A 23,576-nucleotide genomic window follows, 5' to 3' on the forward strand; every position below is an offset into this window, starting at 1 on the left:
ACAGCTAGAATGCCTAAGGTCTGCAATGCTGTAATTGCTGCAAATGGAAGATTCTTTGACAAAAGCAAAGTTTAAAGGAAATCCATCCTAATCCATAAAAGTTTCTTGCGTATTTGTAAACCAATCTGACATCATTTTGAACAGAGCTGACTAGGGCTGTGTGATTGCCTCTAAATTTCAAATTGTAGATTCTCATTGCTCTAGATTGCCAATACACGATTAAATTGGCAAGGGGGCAGGGGCGGCACGTGTCCTTGGCACGTGTCTTATGTTGATCGCTACCAGTCAGCAACAGTGCCAACACTGACCCTTTGGCCACTTTGGTGGCAAAGAAAAACGCCACATCTCCAATTTGGGAGTTTTTTGGGTTTATGCCAGAGGTGAGCCGACGGACACAACAAAGCCTATCTGCAAAATATGCAACAAATGTGTGTCCGTGAAAAAAGTTCAGACAACCAATTTATTTGCGCACCTTCGTCTTCATCAGCTGCTGAAGCCACAAAACTCCCGATCCCCCAAGCTAGCACTTCAAGCACTGCAGGTTTATTCTTTTTGTTATAATGACGTTATTTTTAATGTTTTGCATCACATGCAAAAGTGAGCGACACCGCTGCGCTGACAAGCCGGAGACAGGAGAGATGGACTCCACCGCTCCATGCTCTGTCTCCGCTGCTGGTACAGCCACCGCCGCTACTGGTACAGCCACCGCCGCTGCAGGTGCTCCTGCCGCTCCGGTCTCTCCCCCCATCGACGATCACTGGGTCCAGCTTGGAGCTGGACCGAGAGCTCCCATCAGCTCCACCCCACTACATCCCGAGTCTTGGACTGTGGTCGGCACCCACAAAAAACACTGGACAGGGAAGGGGGCTTCTCCAACCCATGGCATCCCGCTGGAAAACAAATTTAGCATCCTCGATCCCAATGATTTCCCCCATTGGCTGGCGATCCGCGTCCTCCACCTACTCCTGCGCGGACATCTGTGATATCTGGGTCTCTACCATCTGCATCACCTCTGGCTGCCCATTCAGGAATGCCGAGCAAGTATGACAAGCTCGGCCGATCCACTCTGCCCAAAACCCGCCGCTCTGAGCCCAACTTCACCGCAGTGCGGAAGCCTCCGGTTCACTCCGCGGCGCGTCGTCTCCCGTGCGCTTCTTCACCTGAACTCCAAGCACCACCACGAGCCTCTTCTCCCACCACACTCGTTATTGGAGATTCAATTGTGAAGAATGTTAGGGGAAGATCTGCGGAGACCCACTGTTTTCCTGGTGCAAGGGTTGCTGACATTCTGGAGGTGATTCCCGGCCTCTTAGCCAATCACCCTCATGTCAGGAATGTAATTATCCACGTTGGCTGTAATGATATTGCCAGCCAGAGGTCCGAAGTTTTAAGGCAGGATTTTAGCAGGCTCTTAGACTTCCTTAAAAACTCCGGCAAACAAGTTTTTATTTCAGGCCCAATTGCTCCCTACAAGAGAGGCATTGGTCGTTTTAGCAGGACCCTTAGCCTCCACACCTGGTTGCAATCTGTCTGCTCGAACTTCGGTGCCATTTTTATTGACAATTTTAACCTGTTTTGGAATCGTGCGTCCTTCTTCAGGTTTGACGGCATTCACCCCAATGGCCTGGGTGTATGGATTTTGACAGACAACGTATTTTATGCAGTCGTAAATAAGACCTCCTCAGAGTGACTGTCCAATGCCTCATGTTCAAATTTGGAGATGGCCACTTCCGGTCATCGGTCACATGCTCCGCCTCACACCTTACGCCCCACATCAAACTCAGTCACTTACTCACTAGCTCCGCCTGGTGACCACAAGTTTCCAGTCTCCTGCTGTAACACTCTCCCCTTGATAACTTCTATGCCAGCAACTCCCTTACTCAGGATACCTGTCCTATGGAAACCTCGAACTTATTTGAAATGTTCAAAACGCACTGCAGTTGTCTCAAATTTAATTAGAGTTCCCCTTCAGTCCAATACTGCTACCCCCTCATCGTATGAACTTGGGTCAACTCCACCCTCCTCACTTAATCCACATACTTTTAAAAACAGAAAAGGTCTGGGTTTCATCCACTGGAACATTAGAAGTCTGCTTCAACATCAAAAACTTGATCACCTTAAGATTCTAGTTTCCCAAACAGACCCTGATATTCTGGTGTTGACTGAAACTTGGTTAAAGAAACATGTCAGTGATTGTGAAGTATCTTTAAATGATTATAATTTATTTAGAACTGACAGAAATGCAAGAGGAGGTGGGGTGGCTATTTTTATTAAATCACGTTATTTGGTTACAGTTCTAAATACTGTTACCATACAAAAATGTTTTGAATTCATTGCTTTGAAGGTCAATTTAGGGCCTAGTAACTTAGTTGTGATTGGGATTTATAGACCTCCGTCTGCTGAACTGGATGCCATTGATAAATTGGCTGATTTAATCTCTCAATATAGTAATTCAGAGCTTATAATTTTGGGCGATTTTAACCTCAATTGGTTAACTAGTGTGTCTGCTTATTGGGAGGAGGTCTGTGATAATCTCAACCTAACTCAGCTGATTTCTGACCCCACTAGGCCTAACCTAAAAAACAACTCAAAGTCAACTTTAATAGACATGATTTTGTCTAACAGGAGTGATAAAATGGTTGCTTCTGGTGTCTTTGACCTTGGAATAAGTGACCACTGCCCCATAGCTTGTATTAGGGATACGAGATTGCAGAGAACTAAACCACAAATTGTTCTGAGGAGAAATCTCAGAAAATTTAATGAACAGGCCTTCTTACATGATCTTTGTCATAGTAATATTTTAACCACATTACAAATCCCAGATGCTGAATTAGCATTGGATCATTTTATAAACACCTTCAACTTAGTTGTTAACAAACACGCCCCTTTTAAGAAGCAAAGAATCAAAGACAGATCGAGTCCTTGGTTCACCTCTGAGCTCTCATCTTTGTACCAACTGAAGAATAAAACCTGGGCTTTAGCTAGAAAAACTGGGGATCCCTCCCACTGGCTTGCTTTTAGGCAGCTAAGAAATAAACTTACATCATTTGTGAGGAAAGCTAAATCTGATTATTATTTAAATACCATCTCTAGCTGTTCTTCAAACCCAGCTAAATTTTGGAAGGTAGTGAATTCCACTAAAAATAAACATACTGTTTCTCTGCCCTCACATGTAACCTCTGGCCAGCAAGTAATAACAGATCACTTGGAAATATGCACAGCTTTTAATGAGCATTTTGCAGCAGCAGGTCATCTTTTTAAAAATGGGAATATGGATTCTGGGGAATCTATAAATTGTCCAGAATCTGATGTCTCAGTATGCACTGTAAGACACATTCCTCAGTTCACTCTCCAACTTTTCACCCCTAATCAAGTTACTGGAGCACTTCTTGCCATCGACTCCAAGAAAGCAACTGGAGAGGACAGTCTAGACCCTTTCTTTCTCCAGCTTTCTGCTTTGATGATCTCAGAATGTGTTACACATATTTTTAATTTAACCATCTTAACAGGTACAATTCCCAAAGTATGGAAGGTTGCGCATGTTATTCCATTGCATAAAGGAGGAGATATTAATGATCTTAATAACTACAGACCTATATCTAAATTATCATGTCTGTCTAAAATACTTGAATTGTTAGTAAATAATCAATTGAAGTCTTTTTTTAACTGCATATTCTGTACTGAGCCTGCACCAGTCCGGCTTTAGAACTAATCACAGTACCATCTCTGCAACATCTCTGATTTTAAATGATATTGTGTCTGCAGTAGACGATCAGAAATATTGTGCTGCTCTGTTTGTCGACCTTTCAAAGGCTTTTGACACAGTCGATCATTCCCTGCTTTTACACAGACTGTCAAGTATTGGATGTGATGCTAATGCTCAAAGATGGTTCCACAGTTACCTCTCAGGTAGACAGCAGTGTGTAATAGCAGGTAATGCCCAATCTGCATTTTTATCAATAACAAAAGGTGTTCCCCAAGGTTCAATCCTGGGGCCTATCCTATTTACAATCTACATTGATGACATTGTCCAGGCCCTAACTACTTGCACGGTTCATTTATATGCTGATGATACCATTTTATACTGTTGGGCGGATTCAATACAGCTGGTCATTGACAAGCTGCAATCTTCATTTAATGCTCTTCAGGAGGCACTCATTGGCCTCAAACTCATGTTAAATGCAGAAAAAACAAAATATATGGTATTTACAAAATCTAGGAAAATTGATTACAGTACATGTCACATCAGCACTTTATCAGGCACAGCGATCGAAAGAGTCCCACACTACAAATACCTGGGCATCTGGATTGATGACAAACTCACTTACAAAGTTCACGTTAATAATCTGGCTAAACAACTGCGGGCAAAACTTGGGTTTCTCTACAGAAACAAATCTTGCTTCCCAATATTTTGTAGGAAAAGAATTGTTGAATCTGTTTTACTCCCTGTTATTGACTATGGTGATGTGATTTATAGACACGCTGCTGTTACAACCCTTAAGCCTCTGGATGCAGTTTACCATTCTGCTCTTAGGTTCATCACCGGCGATACCTACAGTACCCATCACTGCATTCTGTATAACAAAATTGGCTGGCCGTCTCTCTCTGTGAGATGAGACCATCATTGGTATTTATTTATTTACAAAGCACTCCTTAACAAACTACCAACCTACCTTGCATCACTATTACATCTAAGGACAGGAGCTTATCAGACCCGCTCTCAGGACTGGATAACACTTCATGTTCCTCGTGTCAATTCTGAACTAGGAAAAACTGCTTTTAGATTCTGTGCTCCAAACACATGGAATAACTTGCAATGCACTTTAAACTTAGAGTCCCTGATAACTCTGGGAGATTTTAAAATTATGCTTAGAAGTTTTAATGTTCTTACATGCACATGTTTTAACTAGAAATTGTATTAATCAATTGTAAATTTCTTACTGGCTATTTTTTTTTTTTTTTTTTTTTCTGCTGTTTCTATTGTATTTCTGCTTTGTTGCCTAATTGTAATCTCGGCATCATTGAAAATGAGGGCCACCCCTCAATGTATTCCCGAGAAATAAATAAAGGTTGAATGAATGAATGAATGAATGAATGAATGTTGCTCCTCCTCACTTCAAGTCGCTGTCATTAACTTTTAACCTGCAAAGGCGGCAGTGCCGCAACACTGTAGGAATTTATGAAAGCCCTTGTGTGAACATTTCAGTAGTTACACATTAAAACAATATTTATTTGCACTTAGCCTACTCTGTTGAACAACCCCGAAGCATGAGCCAAACGGGCTGTGTCAGTTCGAATCAAAGAGATGCGAGGAGATGCGAGGAGAGGAGAGGAGAGGAGAGGAGAGGAGAGGAGAGGAGACGAGAGGAGACGAGAGGAGAGGAGAGAGAATGTGGATTGTAGGTCTGTTTGTAAAAGGGGCTTCTCTAACTGTCATGTATTTCCTCCGGAAACATCTCTTAATGCACAGTAGAGCGCCATTTTTTTTTTTTCAAAATCGCCTTGATAAACAGCAAATCGCCTGGCAACCTTCCAATCGCCAATATATGATTTAATCGGTGATCGTCCCAGCCCTAGAGCTGACCAATAGTCGACAGCACAGGTTTTGTTTGTTTTTTGGTTTGTTGTTTTAACAACTGCCAATTAGAACACATGTTGTTTTTTTAACAACTGCCAATCGTAGCACAGGGATTTTACAAGATCAGAGGGGTATACTACGAAGCAAGCTCAACACAGCCAGGCTTTCTTTGCATGATCTGGATCGACAAAGCCTAAAACGTCAATCAGAGATAACGGGTATCACAATGGTGGTTATCAACTTGCTTTGTTAATCCAGGCTCTCATTTTAAGGCTTTGTGCGCGCTCACATAAAAGTGGCAATTGTTGCATCATTTGACTCTTCTTACACATTAAATGAAGCGATCGCAAGCCACTTAAGTCAAAATGATCAAGTTGTTATAATTATGAGCTGTGGAAAATATGCAAAATACATTACGGCAAAAAGCAACATTATTGCTGCAAATAAAGCAGGAAAAGAAGAATGCTGTCAGAAAATTACTGATCGACTAAATGCGGTCTTAATGCTGCTGTTTATTCTAACATGAAAACTGCACATTAAACAATAAAACTCCATACAGCAGATTTAAACATGAGGAAGTCTGTCTGACACTGTCCTTTGATGGCAGAGACGTGGAGATCACTGTTTTTGACCAACCCAACGTAAAATGAGTGTAACTGATTTAAGATAAATGATGATGAATTTTCTAATCAGTGATCTGAGCTGCAGTATCACTGAGACAAAACAGATAACAGTAAAAAGTATTCAAAGTGTCTGTAGTTGCTTCATCATTATTTTATTGTGTGGACTGTATACGATGTCAATTTAAAGTGTTAATATGATCTGGAGCAAATGGGAAAAATGACTCTGCATCACCAAACGGAGGTTACCATGACAGCACGATGTATACAGTTTGTGCCGCTGTTACATTTTTACATTATATGGATTCGTTCGGTGATATTACGAACATACAGCTCAGCAACTTTTCATTTTTAACGTCTTTCCTCAGTTTAAAAGCTATATTGCTCATAAACAACCTTGTTAGGACAATAATTAGTTAAAGAACAGCGCGTTTTACAGACGATTTAATCTGAAACTCTGAACATAAGCTGCTCCCGACCAGGTTATGAGTTTAGCATAAGTTACCATGGTTATCTAGCCAGGTTAAAAGAGAGCCACCTTCGTGACACTGAAAATCCTGGCTTTAGACTCAACATAGCTCGTTAACCCATTAATCTCGCTTCGTAGTACACCCCTCAGATAAAAGAAGAGGGGGATTTTACAACAGCATAGCAAAACACAGGGAATTTTCTATGAGCACAAGGGTTGTTTTTGTTTTTTTGTTAACCCTTTTGCTAACCCTAACCCTCGTTACAACAGTCAGACCCTTTACAGCTGCCAACCACGAGACAGGTGGGTTTTACATCAGCCAATGATGACAGCCAATCACAGCACACGAACAAATAAAAGAACATTTTTTCCTTTTTTTTTTTTTTTTTTTACAACAGCCAATCACATCATAAGTGATTTTTAACAGTCAATCCGAACACTGGATTTTCTTTACATGAGTAAATAAGAGAACAGACAGATTTTACAGGCAGGGCTGTCACGGTAACCGCAAAAATGAATTACCGCGATACTAAGAAGCAGAGGTGGTGAAAAAAATTGATTATTAATTAATCGCAATTATGTTATTTATTTTCAAAAATCTATTATTTTTTGCATTGTTTTATTTTGAAAAAATGTTATCCCGCGGTCAACAGAAGTTGAACGTCACGCGAGCGCGCCCACTTCCAATTGGCAAGTGCGTGCAGCGGCCAGAGCGAGTGAGCCATACAAGCAGGTGTGTAAAATGGATGAGAAACAACCAGCAACGAGCAACCAACTAGGGGTGCAACGGATCACCATCTACGGTTCGGCACGCATGTGATCCGCAGACCACATGTGAGCATCATAGTTTTACTGTCACTGTTACTTTTGTATAAGATATAATACCCAAAATCTCAATGCAGAGCTGCAGTGAAAAGACAGGACAGATGCTGCTGTGTGCAGCGCATCTCTGTGAAGAGCGACTGATTTAAATGCCGTCACATCGCCTTGAGTGAAATCCAGACGGTAACTTTTTTTCACTGATGTAACTATGCTATCACCAAAGAAACAGATCATAAAACTGTGATGTTCATTGAAACTTTGGTGATATCAGCTGTCTTAACTTCTACACAGCTCCTCTCTATTCACTGGTGATGACTGATTGATCATGACTTCTAACCAATCAGATGTGCTGTGCTGTAGGCGGGACACTGAACCAGACTATAGAGCATAGTTGTATATTATACTGTACAGTGTATAATGATCTAATATATGTATAGTATATACATAGTACAGCACTGTATAAGTTTGAAGTTTTTACCATAATTTCCATTATCATTACTAATATCATTATTATTACATTACACAACTATGGTGATAATTACAGACAGACAAAGATCAAACACAAGTGCATTTTTAAAATAATTTAACCCTAATCCCACCATATTTTTCTTTTTTGCTGATCTGAACAATTATAAGCCTTCCTTTAGTACAACTTGATCAGTCACAACACAATGTGCTGTGTTCATTTCTGTGTTCTACAGTATATAAGCTAGTAAAGCTACAATATGTTTTGCCAAGTTAAAACAAATAATTCTGAAGTTACACCTACACTACACAGGAAGTGCTTTGAGTTGTTACTCAATAAAAGAATTAGGTAATTCAGCAACTGACTGTTTTTTTAAATGGTGCAATAACTTTGTAGTGTATTTTTGGGTTACTGTTGTCAAATGGAAAATCAATAATCGCTAATCGAGAATCGTTAATAATCGAAAATCGGTGGGTAATCAAATCGGGACCCACCGCACTGCATGGTGAGCCACCGTCACCACCGCACATGAGCTGACCTCATCACACCTTACGTTGAACAGGAGACAATGGCAGTTGCGCTTGTACCGAAACCAAATGTTACTTCACCCCTTTGGGAGCATTTCAGCTTTCAGCCAAATGAAAAGGGGGAACCAGCTAATTTAGATGAGGCCGTTCCTAAAATCTGTGGCAAAAAGATCCAAGTAAAACGAGGAAACACTTTATTTTAAGGTCTCACCTAGCAAGTTACCATCCAACTATGGAGGCGAGGCTGCCTCCTCCCACACCAAGTCGCATAGCAGCTCATGTCAGTGCCAGCCAACAGCTTGGAGTCTCCTTGAGTTGCCAAGTACAGCATTGAAAGTGACAGGCATAAACGCCTAACAGATGCTGTTACACGGTACCTGGTCGAGGAGATGGTGCCGTTTACTATGGTGGAGAAACCGGCATTCAAGCCACTGCTTCAAAAAATTTGACAAGTGGACTATTTCACTGCCACCACTGACATGTGGTCAAGCATAAATATGACTCCTTACATGAGTTTAACTGTACATTACCTGACCACAGACTGGACTCTAAAATCATGCTACCTCAAAACAGTGTTTATGCCCCAGAATCACACATCCGACAACATCGCAGAGGCTCGCCGCAGGGCATTTGATGAGTGGCCCCTGGATGAGAAGCAGCTGGCGTGCATCACGCAGGGCTCCAGACTGCGACTAAATGGTTGCATTTTGCGACTAAAATTTGCGACAGTGAGAGTAAATTTTTCATCTACTCGTGCATGACAAACTTCTGCTCCACACTTCAGCCCAGTAGTTGACAGTGATGCACAAATGAGCTAGTTTGCATTGCTATCGTTTCATTACATTCATTACAATGCATTTCTCCTCTCCTCCGTGACGGGCGGGTCTCCCCCCTCGCTCCTCTCTCACACATACACCGGTCTGCAGTTTATATTTATTTCAAATGGCACAGGATATCTCCTTATCTATGTTTTCACTATAGATCAAGTAGATCAGTATATCAGTTCAATAAGAACTGTCATTTTATTCCTTTTAATGCATTTTCATTTGATCTGGCTGGATTACTCTTTCAATTCATTGTAAGGAGATAGAGAAAGAAAGCGATCAGAATGATGGGTGAGCTACAATGACTTTTAACAGGAGAGAGAACGCGCTGCAATGCGCTCTTCATTCATCAACTTATCTGTGCTGTGAAGGTAATCTGAAGACATCAAGTCAGGCAGCAATATTCAGCTCTACCTCCTGTATTATCTACATTTTATAGACATTCTAGTTTTGATGAAAAAGGCATTTGCATGTATAAAATAAGACAATGATAAGCTTTCCTCAGTACACCGGTCATCATTTCTGCCGAACAACCGCCATAGTGTGATGTGCATGTGCAAGGGTAACATATCTGGTGCGACGAATTATGGCCCACTGTGATTGGTCCAGACCTCACATGTGATACTAGCTGAATAAATGTTGTCTTTTTGTCAGATGGAAACTTTTTTGTCTTAAGGGTGTATTAAAATCCTGATTTTAATAATTAAAAATAAAAGTTAAGAAAATATATGTTCTCCCAGTCATTTAAGGTGGGCCATTGTATAAGTGGGTGGGCCCAGGCCTGTTAGGCCCACCCATAAAGCCGTGCCTGATGGAGGGATGGATAGATGCATAAATAAATAAATGAATACAAACAGTGTTCCGTTGCTAAAATAAAAAAATATGAACACAAATCAGTGTTAACTGTTTATTCAGGTCCAAGTGCTCTGTAATCATGGTAATGGGGTCCTTTGGCGAGAGGGTTCTGCAAGGACCCCAATGACGGACCACGCTCATTCCAGCCCAGTCTTGCTGGGATTATTTATATGTAGGCCTATTTTAAATCATTACATAGGCCCAATAGGTTTACTAAAAATCTGAATACTGTGAATATGAATAATCTTTTAAAATGTTGCCCAAAATTCATTCATTCAATGAAACATCGATGCAGCCTAAAACTGCCCATACAACCAGTTGCTGGCTTTCTGAGATGGTTAAAAAAATATTTTTCGTTTAGAAAAAATTACACTGAAATGAAAAATAAATTAAAATATAGCCTATTCATTTAAAGAATTATTAAGTAGGTGTAGCCAGGCTAATTTCACTTCCATAATTAAACGGCCATCACTCTGTCCATGCAGGACTGTCCTACAAGATGGAACTCCAAACAGAAAATGGTGGACCGAGTCTTGGAGCAAACTCCAGCTATAAAAAGAGTTCTGGATGATCGGTGGCATCAGCATCTCATGCCTAGCTGGCAGGACATTGCGGTTTTGGAGTCGGTGAACATGGCATTAAAGCCAGCGGCTGAATTTACGCATCTGCTGTCTGGCGAGACCTATGTCACAGTCTCATCCATTAAATCCATCCTGAAACTCCTCACTGAAGATGTTTTAAAACCATCGGACGAGGACACCACTCTGACCGCGGACATCAAGCGGAAGATGTGCAGTGTTCTCGAGGAAAAGTACAGACCAGCTGCCCTACAAAAAACTTTGGCAAAGGCCTGCTTGCTGGACCCTACATATTAGGGCAACAATTTTGATGATGACACAGAGGAGACAAAGTACGCGCTGATTGAGGAAATACTAGACGTGGAGGACGGAGGGAGCGGTGTCAGTGCGTCAGCTGCTGCACAACAGGAGTCCTCGGCACAAACAGCGGTGCCACCAGTGGCTAAAAAGAAAACCCTTAGAGACCTGCTGAAGCCATGGACAACCACCTCTGCAACCATACCCAAGAGAGTTTGAGCCGACACTGAACTCACATGCTACCTCCAGGAGGACCCCATCGACTCCAATGCAGACCCACTCGCATGGTGGAGTGACAACCAGGGTAGATATCCTCTCCTCTCTAAAGTCGCCTGCAAGTACATGTGCATTTGCGCAACAAGTGCACCATCGGAGAGAGTTTTCAGTGCAGCTGGAAATATTGTTACCCCTCTCCAATCCTCTCTGAAACCACATAAGGTGAATATGCTGGTTTTCCTCGTGCGCAACAAGGACATGACCCAGGTATAAATCATAGGCTATTTTCTTTATAGGCTCAAGGAGAATTTTTTATTATTTTTTTTAATTGTCTAGTGCCTCGTACATCTCACATTACGGAATGTAATTTTAAGATTCTTTTATGTGAGAATGTAGAAGTTAAAACTTAAAATCTGTGGCCAATTCATCAGGATAGCGCGTAGTTTAAAATTTGCTCCTAAGATGTGTCGTCCTGCTAATGAGACGGCCAGCATACCTCGCCAGCTAGCAAGATGACTGGGCGGTTACCCCGCTAAAAAGGGTTGTGTTTTTTCTATATTGTTTGTGTAACATTTGTGTGCAAAATTATTGTTTTTTTTTTTTTGTTTTTTGTTTTTTTTTATATGAAAATTTAGTTGTTATCTACTCGCCCTCATGCCAACTGAAGATCAGGTTTAGTTTTTTAGTCCACAAAACACTGCTGACTTTCAAAGGAAAACAGCATTATAGAATCCTCCAAACAATGGAAGTGAATCATGGCTAGTTTTCAAACATGGAAAAACAAGAGAAAAAAAAAAAGACTACATATTACTTGTCTGGTGTAATCCAAGTCTCCTAAAGACCCAGCACACCAGGTTGACTACAAGAATGTTATTTACACCATGTTTTAGCCTGAATCTTCACTCTAGATCAGGGGTCCCCAAATGGCGGACCGCAGTCCTATACGGACCCACACGCCGTCCTATACGGACCCGAACCTATAACCAATAAATTATTAATAGATTTTAAATTTTTGACAGGACGCTTCTATTTTAACTGGCGCAGCTTTTCTAGTCTTTCCGGCGCTGGTTTATCTGATCAGGAAACGCACAGACCAACTGCAGAGAAGCTGCGTGTGGAGGAGACTGTTGTTAATGACGGAGTTTATTATAAAAGAAACTAACGTGATGGTTAATGACATCATCACCAACCAGATGCATTTATAAAATTAAACAACTGTATAAGGAGGCCTGTACGTAAAACAGGAGAGTCTGTGTTTCTCTGTGAGAAACTTTCAGATCTTCTCACAGCAGAGTGAACAGGTGAGGGAGGAGAGGAGGGCAGACTGATCACTAATCAATCACTGATACCGTCGTTCTCTCAGACTAATTAAAAAAATAAAAATGACAAAATTGGTGTCAAACCAAACCTGGATGTCCACACAAATAAAGTCTTTGTGTGAAACACTGCAGAGTGAAACATCGTGATGTTTACAGACAGTCTGCTGTCTGTAGTTTGACAGAGACAGAGAGGGTCGTGTCTAGAAGGGAACCCTAGACCCGAGAAAGATCGCGCGAGTTTGATTATTTTAGTAGAAATAACGGACACAAATCTCGCGAGAGTTGTGCAAATAAAGAGTTACCTTCGAGACACGACCGAAAAAGGTGCGCAGCTCCAAAAATAGAAAATCATGTCGTGGTGCCGATGTTTTTAATGTGGCGGCCGCCATAAATAAAACACTATTCACTGATCCACAGAGAGTCACTGAAACCCTGATCACTGACCTGCTGTGATGGAAAAAATACTCAGATTCTTTATTTAGGTATTTTTACATTGTGGTATTAGTGTTTTACTTAATTACAATTGAAATATTTTGCATGTTATTGTTTCCTTTTTTGAAAAATCAACATTTTTATTGCTGTTGTTGTACTTTAATGGTATTCTTATTGGTATTTTTTGATGACTAAATACAGATCTGCAAACTCATAAGAGGAGAAAAAGGTGGCATGTTGGTAAACCAGTCCTCTGTCCTCGGGGGGTCTGGGAGCGTCTGTCCTGCTCCAGAAGAAAAATGTTGTGATTTTAACATGTTAAAAAACATCCTGGTGACTGTTTCAGTTAAAAGAGTTAGTTCACTCTTCTGTTTGTGGTTTCTGCAGACATTACTACCTTTACTTTTACCTTTGTACTTGGAAAAAAAAAGTAAAAAGTAAAGTGAAAACAGTAAAAGTAAATCTACATTAAAAGAAAAGTTACTTTGCTGAGTATTTTTACTTTAGCAATTTATAGTTGTTCATTTAATAGACCTTTCTTATCTTCTCTTTTGTATATTACCATTGTTCTTAAATAAAGCAAGTAATGTAATAGAAAAAAATGCAGAACACGCAATATTTCTTATCTAATTACTCTATTAATCGGCAGAATAATCGATAGATTATGCTTTAATTTTACTGGTTCGGCCCACTCGAGAAAGTTAGACATTATGATGTATCGGACCTTTGCTTTAGGAAATTTTCTCTAACTGGACCTCTTTGAATTTTAATTGAATAACCCTGCTCTAGATCCTTAGGTTTGAACCTCGATCACATGCACACTGTCTTAACTAGGTGTGTTTGTTGTGACGGTGTGCAAGGGGACTTGGATTACACCAGTATGGAGGAATTTTATGTTTTTTCTCTCCCCAGTTGTTTTTAATGTTTGAAAACTGGTCACCATTCATTTACATTGTTTGGGAGATTCAGCAACTCTGTTTTCATGTCAAACTCCAGCAGTGTTTTGCAGACTAACAAAATATGCCCGACCCTCAATTGACTTAAGTTTGAGTAGATAATGACTAAATTTTCATTTCTGGATGGACTATCCTTTTACATAGTGCAGGGCTGTACGCTTACTTTTTTAGGTGGTAGCACTGGCGCTAGCAAGTTAAAAATTTTAGTAGCACAAAGAAAAATTCAGTAGCACACACAGTTGGACAGTTAGTTAATGTGTTTATTGGCTAAATTCGATACTGATCAGAAATTCTAACAATGTTAACCCCCTGGCTTCGTCTTAATTTCCATCCTAATTGGTTGTTAAGGACAAAAATGTCCACCTCCATAAAAACTACATTAAAAAAGTACAGATTCATATTTTTTCTACTTTTTTCTGCATAAATCTCTCAAACAACTTCAGTCCTGCCCCCAAAACTAAACATTCAATCATTTTGAGAAGTTTAACCCTTTAAATGCCTGTTTGATTACTCGATATCAATGTTATTATTTATGAAAAAAAGCAAAGAAATTTAGATATTTTCGATACAACAAATGTTGGGTGGCTGGGGCATTTTTTTATCAGTCTTGGATATGTCAAGGATTAACCAAAATACTGACTTTGATGCATTATTAGTTTTTGTGTAGCATCAGATTTAGACGTTAAGGACAATTAACTCCCATTCAAACCACATTTTTTTATCTCAAAGTTGCTGATTATAATCATGCATTCTGTAATGTTAGGGTTTCATCTTTCAGAAAAATAGTAAAATTAGTCATTTTTACTGTTCAACACTAAAATCTGCCATTTACTCACCATAGGCCTATGCATACAAATCTTGTTATTTCTTAGTGATAAAATACTGCACTAACACTATTTCCACTTTTTTCCACGTTTCCACTGAAATTATTTTTAAATCAGCAGCAGATCTTTCAATTCTTATTTATTTTACGTACTTGAACATTCAAATTGAACACTCAAAACAGAACAATATGTTACAAAAAAACTTGACTTGAGGCGAGGTGAGCATCTCTACAGGCGATGTGTCGCTTTGTAATACTGTGTTTATAAACGTTGTCACGTTTAAAGATTGTACTCCCTGTGATGTATGGCGTATTCCCTGCCATCAGTTCACCTGCCGCCACACAATATTTACAAAAAGGCGCTTTTTTGGTTTGTTTACCCGGAAATGTAGTTCTTTTGTATTCGGATTGAGAAGGACGGTACACACTTAGAACTACAACTCCCGTGAAGCATTGCTACAACAACTGACGTATAGGACAAGAGACAGCCTATAGCAGGGGTGTCAAACTCAAACACAGAAAGGGCCAAAATTTAAAACACAGTCTAAGTAGCGGGCCAAACAGGATTAACATTTATTAAACTGTCTAAAACTGACTATGTTTTATTCAGAAATATGAATTTGAACAGCCAGACTGCAACAACTTTTTCCTCAATAAAATAAATAAGATTTAAATTTTTTTTTTTTTCTTCAACAATAACAAAAGAAAACGAGAATATTTCAGCTCAGAATATTTCAGCTCACATATCCAGGTGGGGGTTACATTTGAAAATGCTTGCTTTTTGTCTGCACACAAGATATCGCACATTTTAATCATGCAAACCCTCAATGGCACTGCATTTGCCATAAAAATATGCTCATATAATAATATTACAAACCCATCAGCCCATCAGGTACAGATGAACATATTGACCTGCTCAATTTAACATTAAGGCCAAAACGCACTGAGAACTTCAACAGAAAAGTCAACTGTAGCTTCTTATGGTGCACTGCAGGCTTCAGATTTAAAATGTAACACCACAGAACCAGCAGTATTTTAGGAAAAAGTTAAACTGCACACTGACACACACTGAGGAGATGAAGAGGAGAGACAGAGTCTGGACTCTTCATCATGACTTACAATAACGCAGCAATTAAGTATTTAAAAGTACACAAATCAGACTAAAAAAGAGTAAAAAAAAAAAATCGCGCACCACATAAGTGTACATTAATATTATGATTCATGATCATAAAAAGTTTTTTATATCAAGTCGACACATCTGTCCATATTGACTCTCTCTCTCTCTCTCTCTCTCTCTCTCTCTCTGCTGTGGGTCAGTCTTATTTTTATTTTTACCTGGTTTCAGGTGGAGCTGCAGTTCATCTCCCTCCTCATATACTTGTGTTTCTTTGCACTGAGTCAGTTGCCTAAACAGACAAACCTGTTTACATTGTCGTTTGATAGAAGCTCGCGTCTTCGCGACTGCGAGCTGATTTATTTCTCGAGTTGCGCGGCAGCTGACGCAGTGCATTGTGGGACTTGTAGTATGAGTGGTGGGAGTGCTATTTACCGACGAGCCATTCATAACAGACACGTGAAATTATCTCGCGGGCCGTATGTGGCCTATAGCCTTGTTTTCCCTACTATTTTTTTTTAGACATGATACCAGCGCAACTCCTTCGCACTTGTGCACCCATAAATAAGCACGAAAGCATATACTCTTCAATATTGTTGAAAAGTGTAAAAAGTGTTGAAAATTGTACTTTTCAAGTTCATTTTCAGTAATTAAGAGAAGTTATATTAGCCAACACCTTACAGTGTTAGTGGTAACACTTGTAGAGTTACAAGTTACTATGTGAGAGAATTAATATCAACACTGCATACATGCAATGCAAGAAGTGTTGAATTTTAACTCAAAAAGTGTCAATAATTACACTAAATTAGTGTTAAGGTACCAACTCTCCAAAAACAATAAAATTAACTATCTGTGGTGTGGACCAATATAGACATTTCAAAAGTGTTCAAAATCAATTCCAACAGTGTTAATCTGAGTATACAGATTTTGCGGTGTAGCTGGCAGCATATTACTGTTCACACAGTGGCAGTTAAAAACTCATTTCCTGTTCTGACTTAAGAATAATAACAATCTGTGCTGACCATGTCTCCCCAAACATTATCCAGACTCATTTAGGTCTCTTCTTTTGTTTCCTCACTGCTAAGCAGTACTACAGCAAACTGTTGCACCAAGTCAGCCTATGTTTTGTTTACATCTGCCTACCCATGACTTCACAAGAGCTTGTGCTTCCTCTGGTACATAAACTTAATAAGACTAAGGCTAAGAGTGACCCAGAGCACTTTTGGAGAAAATGTAAAAGTTATTTCATAGCTAGTGTTTTATAATGACTGTATGAAGGAATGTACAATTTAATTTTCCATTAAAGAAAAGTTACAAAAACATGTCTATATACTGTCAATTACAGGTCTTACAAAGACAGAAAAGCAGAATTTGCAAAGGTCGACTTTAAAGGGGACCTATTATACTCATTTTTGGGCCTTTGTATTTGATTTTGGACTCCTATAGAGCAGCTACACACATTCGCCCGCACAGAAAGCTTTGTAGATCGTCAGGACGCTGTGCCTCTCGCTGAATCTCTTCCTTGTATTTTCTGCATCCCGCGAAAACGGTCTGTGTAATTTACTCCACCCCCTGGCCCTCCTCCATGTACGCCTCCCGCCGAGCCCACTCCGCTGTGATTGGTCACACTCCCGAGGACCTCCGAAGGGCTGACAAGGGCTGCTGAGCTCAGCTACCGGCTAACCCAGCTTCGTATTGGCCCGTGTTGACAAAACAGTCCCCTGTGAAGTGCCATAGACAGACAAACACGGAGGTATTTTTCCATTGCTGGCCGGGAAAAAGCAACTCTATCCACTTCTGCCTGGTGCTCGCCTCTTTAGGAAAGCTTAACAAAGTTAACTTTCCCTCACACCCGAACAATCATTTTTGGAAGCCATTGCTCAACGTACTAACACTGAAATCATTGTAGACAGCAGGGGGCTGTACTACGAAGGAAGCTCAACACAGCCAGGCTTTCTTTGCACGACAAATCCTAAAACTGCAATCAGAGATAACGGGTATCATGATGGTGGTTATCAACTCACTTTGTTAATCCAGGCTTTCGTCTTCAGACTCTGTACCCGTTCATATAAAAGGGGTGTTTGTTGCATCATTTGACTCTTCTTCCACATGAAATGAAGCGATCGCGAGCCTTACTTAAGTCAAATCATCAAGTTGTTATAATTATGAGCTGTGGAAAATATACAAAATACATTACGGCAAAAAGCAACATTGTTGCTGCAAATAAAGCAGGAAAAGAAGAATGCCGTCAGAAAATGACTGATGGACTAAATGTGGTCTTAATGCTGCCGTTTATTCTAACATGAAAACTGCACATTAAACAATAAAACTCCATACAGTAGATTTAAACATGATGAAGTCTGTCTGACACTGTCCTATGATGACAGAGACGTGGACATCACTGAAGTTTTTGACCAACCCAACGTAAAATGAGTGTAACTGATTTAAGATTGGCTGTGATAAATGATGATGAATTTTCTAATCAGTGATCTGAGCTGCAATATCACCAAGACAAAACAGATAACAGTAAGAAGTATTCAAAGTGTCTGTAGTTGCTTCAGCATTATTTTACTGTGTGGATTATATACCATGTCAATTTAAAGTGTTAATATGATCTGGAGCAAACGGGGAAAATGACTCTGCATCACCAAACGGAGGTTACCATCATGACAGCGCGATGCAGACAGTTTGTGCTGCTGTTACATTTTTAAATTATATGGATTCGTTCGGTGATATTACGAGCATACAGCTCAGTAATTTTTCAATGTTAACGTCGTCCCTCAGTTTAAAAGCTAAGGACAAAAATTAGTTAAAGAACAGCGCATTTTACAGACGATTTAATTTGAAACTCTGAACATAACCTGCTTGCGACCAGGTTATGAATTTAGTAGTTACCATGGTTACCAGGTTAAAAGAGAGCCACATTCATGACACTGAAAATCCTGGCTTTAGACTCAACATAGCTGGCTAACACATTAATCTCACTTCATAGTTCACCACTCAGGGCAGCGATATAACTTCTGAAGCAGAGCGGGGGAGCAGGCAGGCCTAGAGCACATGCCGGGGTATGACCATATAAGTAAACTCGCATGCACTGACGTCAATGTTACTACACCGTTAAAAAAAAGACAGTAAAACACAGCGTGCAGAGCCATCCAAAACAGCTTGCGGGGCTCGCTTCCAAATGCATGAACCTCATTATTTGACGCTTTGGAATCGTTTAACACAAGTATCCAACATTGTGACAACATTTATAGGTCAGAAAAGAGGAAAAAGCATAATGGGTCCCCTTTAAATAGAATGGAGTTGGCCATGGACATTGCAATCTATACAATTCTAAGCATACAGTTGTTTGACATTGACTGTTAGATACTGGTTGGTTAATGGTTTAATAATTTGTGTATCAATTACTTTGTAGCTGATCAGGTTAATTGCCAGCTAATTATAGTCAGGTTCTAACTGCAGTATGCAATAAATGGTTGCCCTTTGTGTGTGTTTACCTGTCACTCACTGCTGAAAGTACAGAACACAATTTAAAAGAAATTATATTTTATAATAATAAGATATTAAATGAGCTTTTAGGTTGTCTGATATACTGCATTTATTTATTGGTTTGATTAATGCTTTACAGTAGCTCATCTGGCTTATTATCAGCTAAGCCTGTTTTATTTTCATAGAGTCTAAATATTACCTACTGTTTGTGCACTTTTGTGCCCTACAATGTGGCCAGAAAGCCCCAATAAATTTGAATTCATCATAGGCCAAAGTGACTTCTCCTAAAAATGACCTCATTCCAGGCCTGAGTATACATTTCCAGTTCTGACAAAGAAAGAAACAATATTTTTATAGTCATACTTGGAAGAAGCTTACCTTAATGGTGATAACGCACTTGCCACTCTGTATTTTACACGCAGCAGCAAACTCCTGGAACATAAGTATGCACACAAAGTGTTAAAGTCAAAAATATGGTGACACAAAACATTGCGTGGCAAAAACATAATATAGGACAAGCAAATGTATAATTCCTCTGGGATGAAAAAAAAAAAGAAACATTCCAAAAACACAGAAATAACCTGATAGTTTAGTCTCACTGGCAAATCTGGCATGAATGTAACGAGTTGTGGCAAAGGACAAACCCATCCTTACTTTGTGATCATCTCATGAAATTTTTGAATTGATACAGCAAACTACGTAGTAATTTGTGTGTTACTGTATCTTCTGTTTGTTCTGTTTTGTCACGTGCTTCTGTCTTTTATGTGATACAGAACAGGAATTAGCTGTAAACCAGCTTTAAATGAGTCAGGGCTGTTTAATTTGAACTGTAAACAGTAAAGGTGAACAGTAGAGTACAGTAAAGACGGACGTTACTACGCTGAATGAAATAATGAAATATAGCAATATGTGGATTGTATCATTTGTCGTGTAATTACTGTTGTTTTGTCAAGGAGACTTTAAAAAGTTTTAACTGGCTCGTGTATCAAAATAAATGTTTTTATTCTTCAGTGCTTATTGTCAAGGTTTATTGCACGAATGCAATAATATGTTTACCTTTCTTCGTTAAGGACATGTTTTCATTACGAAGACTAGTTCAGTCAGTCTGTCAAAATATGTATCCCCCATCATGCGGGGACACACATTCTGTCAGGCTGTATTTTCAGTCGGCCAATATATGTATCCCCTGTCTACAAAGCCAGTCTTTACCATATCATCAAGTGGTTTTATTTTACAATTTCTTACCCAGCAAAAAATAAATAACAGAAAAACTTATACATGTCACATGAAAATAAATATCTATTTAATTACATACAGCATTCTGAAAGGAACAAATGACCAACATAACATTACATTCTCAAATTAATAACTAGGTAAACATAAAAGATGAATGCTCCATCCTGTCTAGATTACAGTCAATTGTCTACTCATATACAGCATGCTAGCCACGCTCATAGATACACCTCACTAAACTCATCAAACTGTTAAAAACACGGCCAATTATCACTCAAACACATTGCGGACTTTCACCCAACATGTACACATGAACCAGTGAACAGGATGGGTGGTTTTAGTGCTGACGTTTAGACATAATGTAGGATACTGATCCAATGCTTACCTTGCGGAGCAAGCGAAAATAAACTTTGAAAAACATGGCGTCCTACACGGAGCAAATCCCAACACTACGGTGCCCTGGAAGGGATAAACAGATCGAATCACCAGATCAACTGCAGAACAGGCAGCGCAACAGTACCACCCTGTGACGTAAATAGGCAACTGCCCAACATCAAGTAACTGTCTGACAAAAGGAATTGAGAACCGTAACACCAGTACCTCCTTCCCCAACTGATGACACTGAGGGTGAGATCTGAGTTTGCCATCTAGAAAATCAGAACAATCAGTTAAAAGAAGGTTAAAAAGTGTTAATTAATTAAGTGGTGATAATTTTTTACTTTGTGAAAATTCACTAATATGGATTACTGCACTTTTAACAAACGAGAAATTGTTGTGTAAGCGGCAGTTTTTTAAAGAGTGATTATATACATATAAACACAGCTTATAAAATTTTATAAATTTTATTCTTTTTCTATTTTTACCTGTTATAATGAAGGAAAACCCCAAACATAAGTTTAGTGTGCATGTGTAGGCCTACTTTGAAATGAATTAAACACTGAACTATGCGTGCCTATTTGTGTAAAATTAATAAAATAAAAACTAGCCCACTTTAATATAAATAAAACATATAGCAGCACCTTAGCAGCTTAAAAAAAGTAAACATAAAATCAGGAATGTTTGTGACTAAAGTCCATTTCAGTGTGCTGTCATCCTTTTCTGTTTTTGTTTTCCTCAGCCACGTACAGCAATCAGCACCGAGGCACCTGAACATACAAACAAAACTACAACAGCTCCGGGTCTAAAATAAATGTTTTTCTGAAAAGCAATAACCTATTAGATTCTAGTGTTCTCACCTATTTAATGTGACTTGATCTTCATCTGTGAGGCGGGAGCAATATTTGGAATTTATGAAGTTCATGCTCAAGAAAACCTGCTCACATAAGTATGTTGAGCCAAAGATGGACATGACTTTAAGTGGTTTTTCATGTTCATATAAGTGTCGGGAATGGCATTTCATGTTTCAAAAACAAGTTTGTCGGGTTTGGGGGGGTTTCAATATCACTCCATTAGTGCTCTTTAGCGAGAACGGCCTTCTGACAGATGACTTTTTCAAGATCTGCTGTCAGGCTTTTGAACTTGGACACCCATAAGTCTTTATCCGCTATGTCGGCCAGTTCAATTTCAAGATTGGGCTGAATTACTCTTGTGAATGCAGAAATGTTCAGCAGGGATGGGTCCATGTCCAGGGGTGTGACAGGGAAGGACAGAGTGTTTTTTTCCCTTTCTGAACTCGCTGAATCTTTCCCCAAATGCTGTTTGAGCGCACAGTGCTTCTGGGTGCAAGATGCAGTGAAATGTCAGCAGCTTTCGATCCAGTGACTTCTGAAGTAAATTCACAAAACCCTTCTGTGCTCCTCTCATACTACTGTCAGTTGCCACTGACACCAGGTGAGTGGGTTTTTTTTTTTCCTTTGGCTTTTAGGCAACTCACAACAGCCTCACAAATGTCCTCCCCCCGTGTTTGTCCTTTTAGCAGTATGAGTTCAATCAGTTCTTCCTGCAGCCCAACAGAGTTTACATATCTGCATAACAGTGCTGTTACATCACTTGACTCATCACAGGCAATTGAATATGCTTGAGCTGAATTGATGTCATGTCAGATGCGCTGATATTTTTATGAACGATTCTTTCATGTATTCTCCATCTGTGAACTGCTTTCTCCGCCTTACGATCTCATGAGCTGCCACAAAACTAGCAGCTGTAGTTGAGTTTGGAGACTGAATGCACTTCTTGAAAGTATGTTTACTCTGCTCAACTTTCCGTTGTAGTTCTGAAATCACTCTCTTTCGCTCATCTCCAGTTTGGTACTTTTCAGCAAATGCTTGTTCTGAAAATGTCTTTCAACATTACATTTTTTTGTTGTTTGCTAATTTCTAGCCACATATCAAGCACACAGCATTGCTGGCGCTAAAGGCAAAGGAATATGTCCACGGAAAATTAAACTCTCTATTTTCCTCTGAGACTTTTCTTTTTTTGGATTTATTCATGGTTGGCTTACCGAGGGCGAGGGTCGCAAACTCAAGAAGCCGCCTGCAGGTAAAGGTGTGGACAGACGTGGATGTGATGCAGATTTTAGTTGACAGATTATTAAAACTTTTTAAAATTAGTATCACCTCAAACTCCAAGATAACTGTGCAACAAAATAAATAAAAATAAAATAAATCAAAGTTAAATTAAGAAATCACTGTTATTCATTTTCTTTCTTTTCTTTTTTTATTTTGGTCAAAGCCAGAGGGAGCCACTACAAGGAGGCTGAAGAGCCGCTTGCGGCTCCAGAGCCATGGGCTGCCGACCTCTGCCTTAGACCTTCTTGAAGGTCAGTGATAACTTGCTGGTGACTAAGCCATCGAGACCAACGCTGTTGCTCGGTGGCTGACTTGATAGTACTGACTTGTTTAAGGCAGACTTTCGTGGTGTAGTGGAGGATCTGCATGTCCAGGACTGAAATTGCGCTCATCCCGGTGTCTGTTAGAAAAGAATTTTCAGACACTTGAATCTTCTTCATTAAAGTTT

At 39.6% G+C, this 23,576-nt stretch overlaps 1 pseudogene; it reads left to right on the forward strand.

Annotated features, from left to right (window-relative positions):
- Positions 1 to 1,030: 1,030 nt before the first annotated feature.
- On the forward strand, positions 1,031 to 11,473 carry LOC146304424 (E3 SUMO-protein ligase ZBED1-like; annotated as a pseudogene).
- The last annotated feature ends 12,103 nt before the right edge of the window (positions 11,474 to 23,576 follow it).

The sequence above is a fragment of the Lutjanus erythropterus genome, chromosome 15_unloc_1 (assembly GCF_056507025.1).
Source record: "Lutjanus erythropterus isolate fLutEry1 chromosome 15_unloc_1, fLutEry1.hap2, whole genome shotgun sequence".
Classification (NCBI taxonomy): domain Eukaryota; kingdom Metazoa; phylum Chordata; class Actinopteri; order Lutjaniformes; family Lutjanidae; genus Lutjanus; species Lutjanus erythropterus.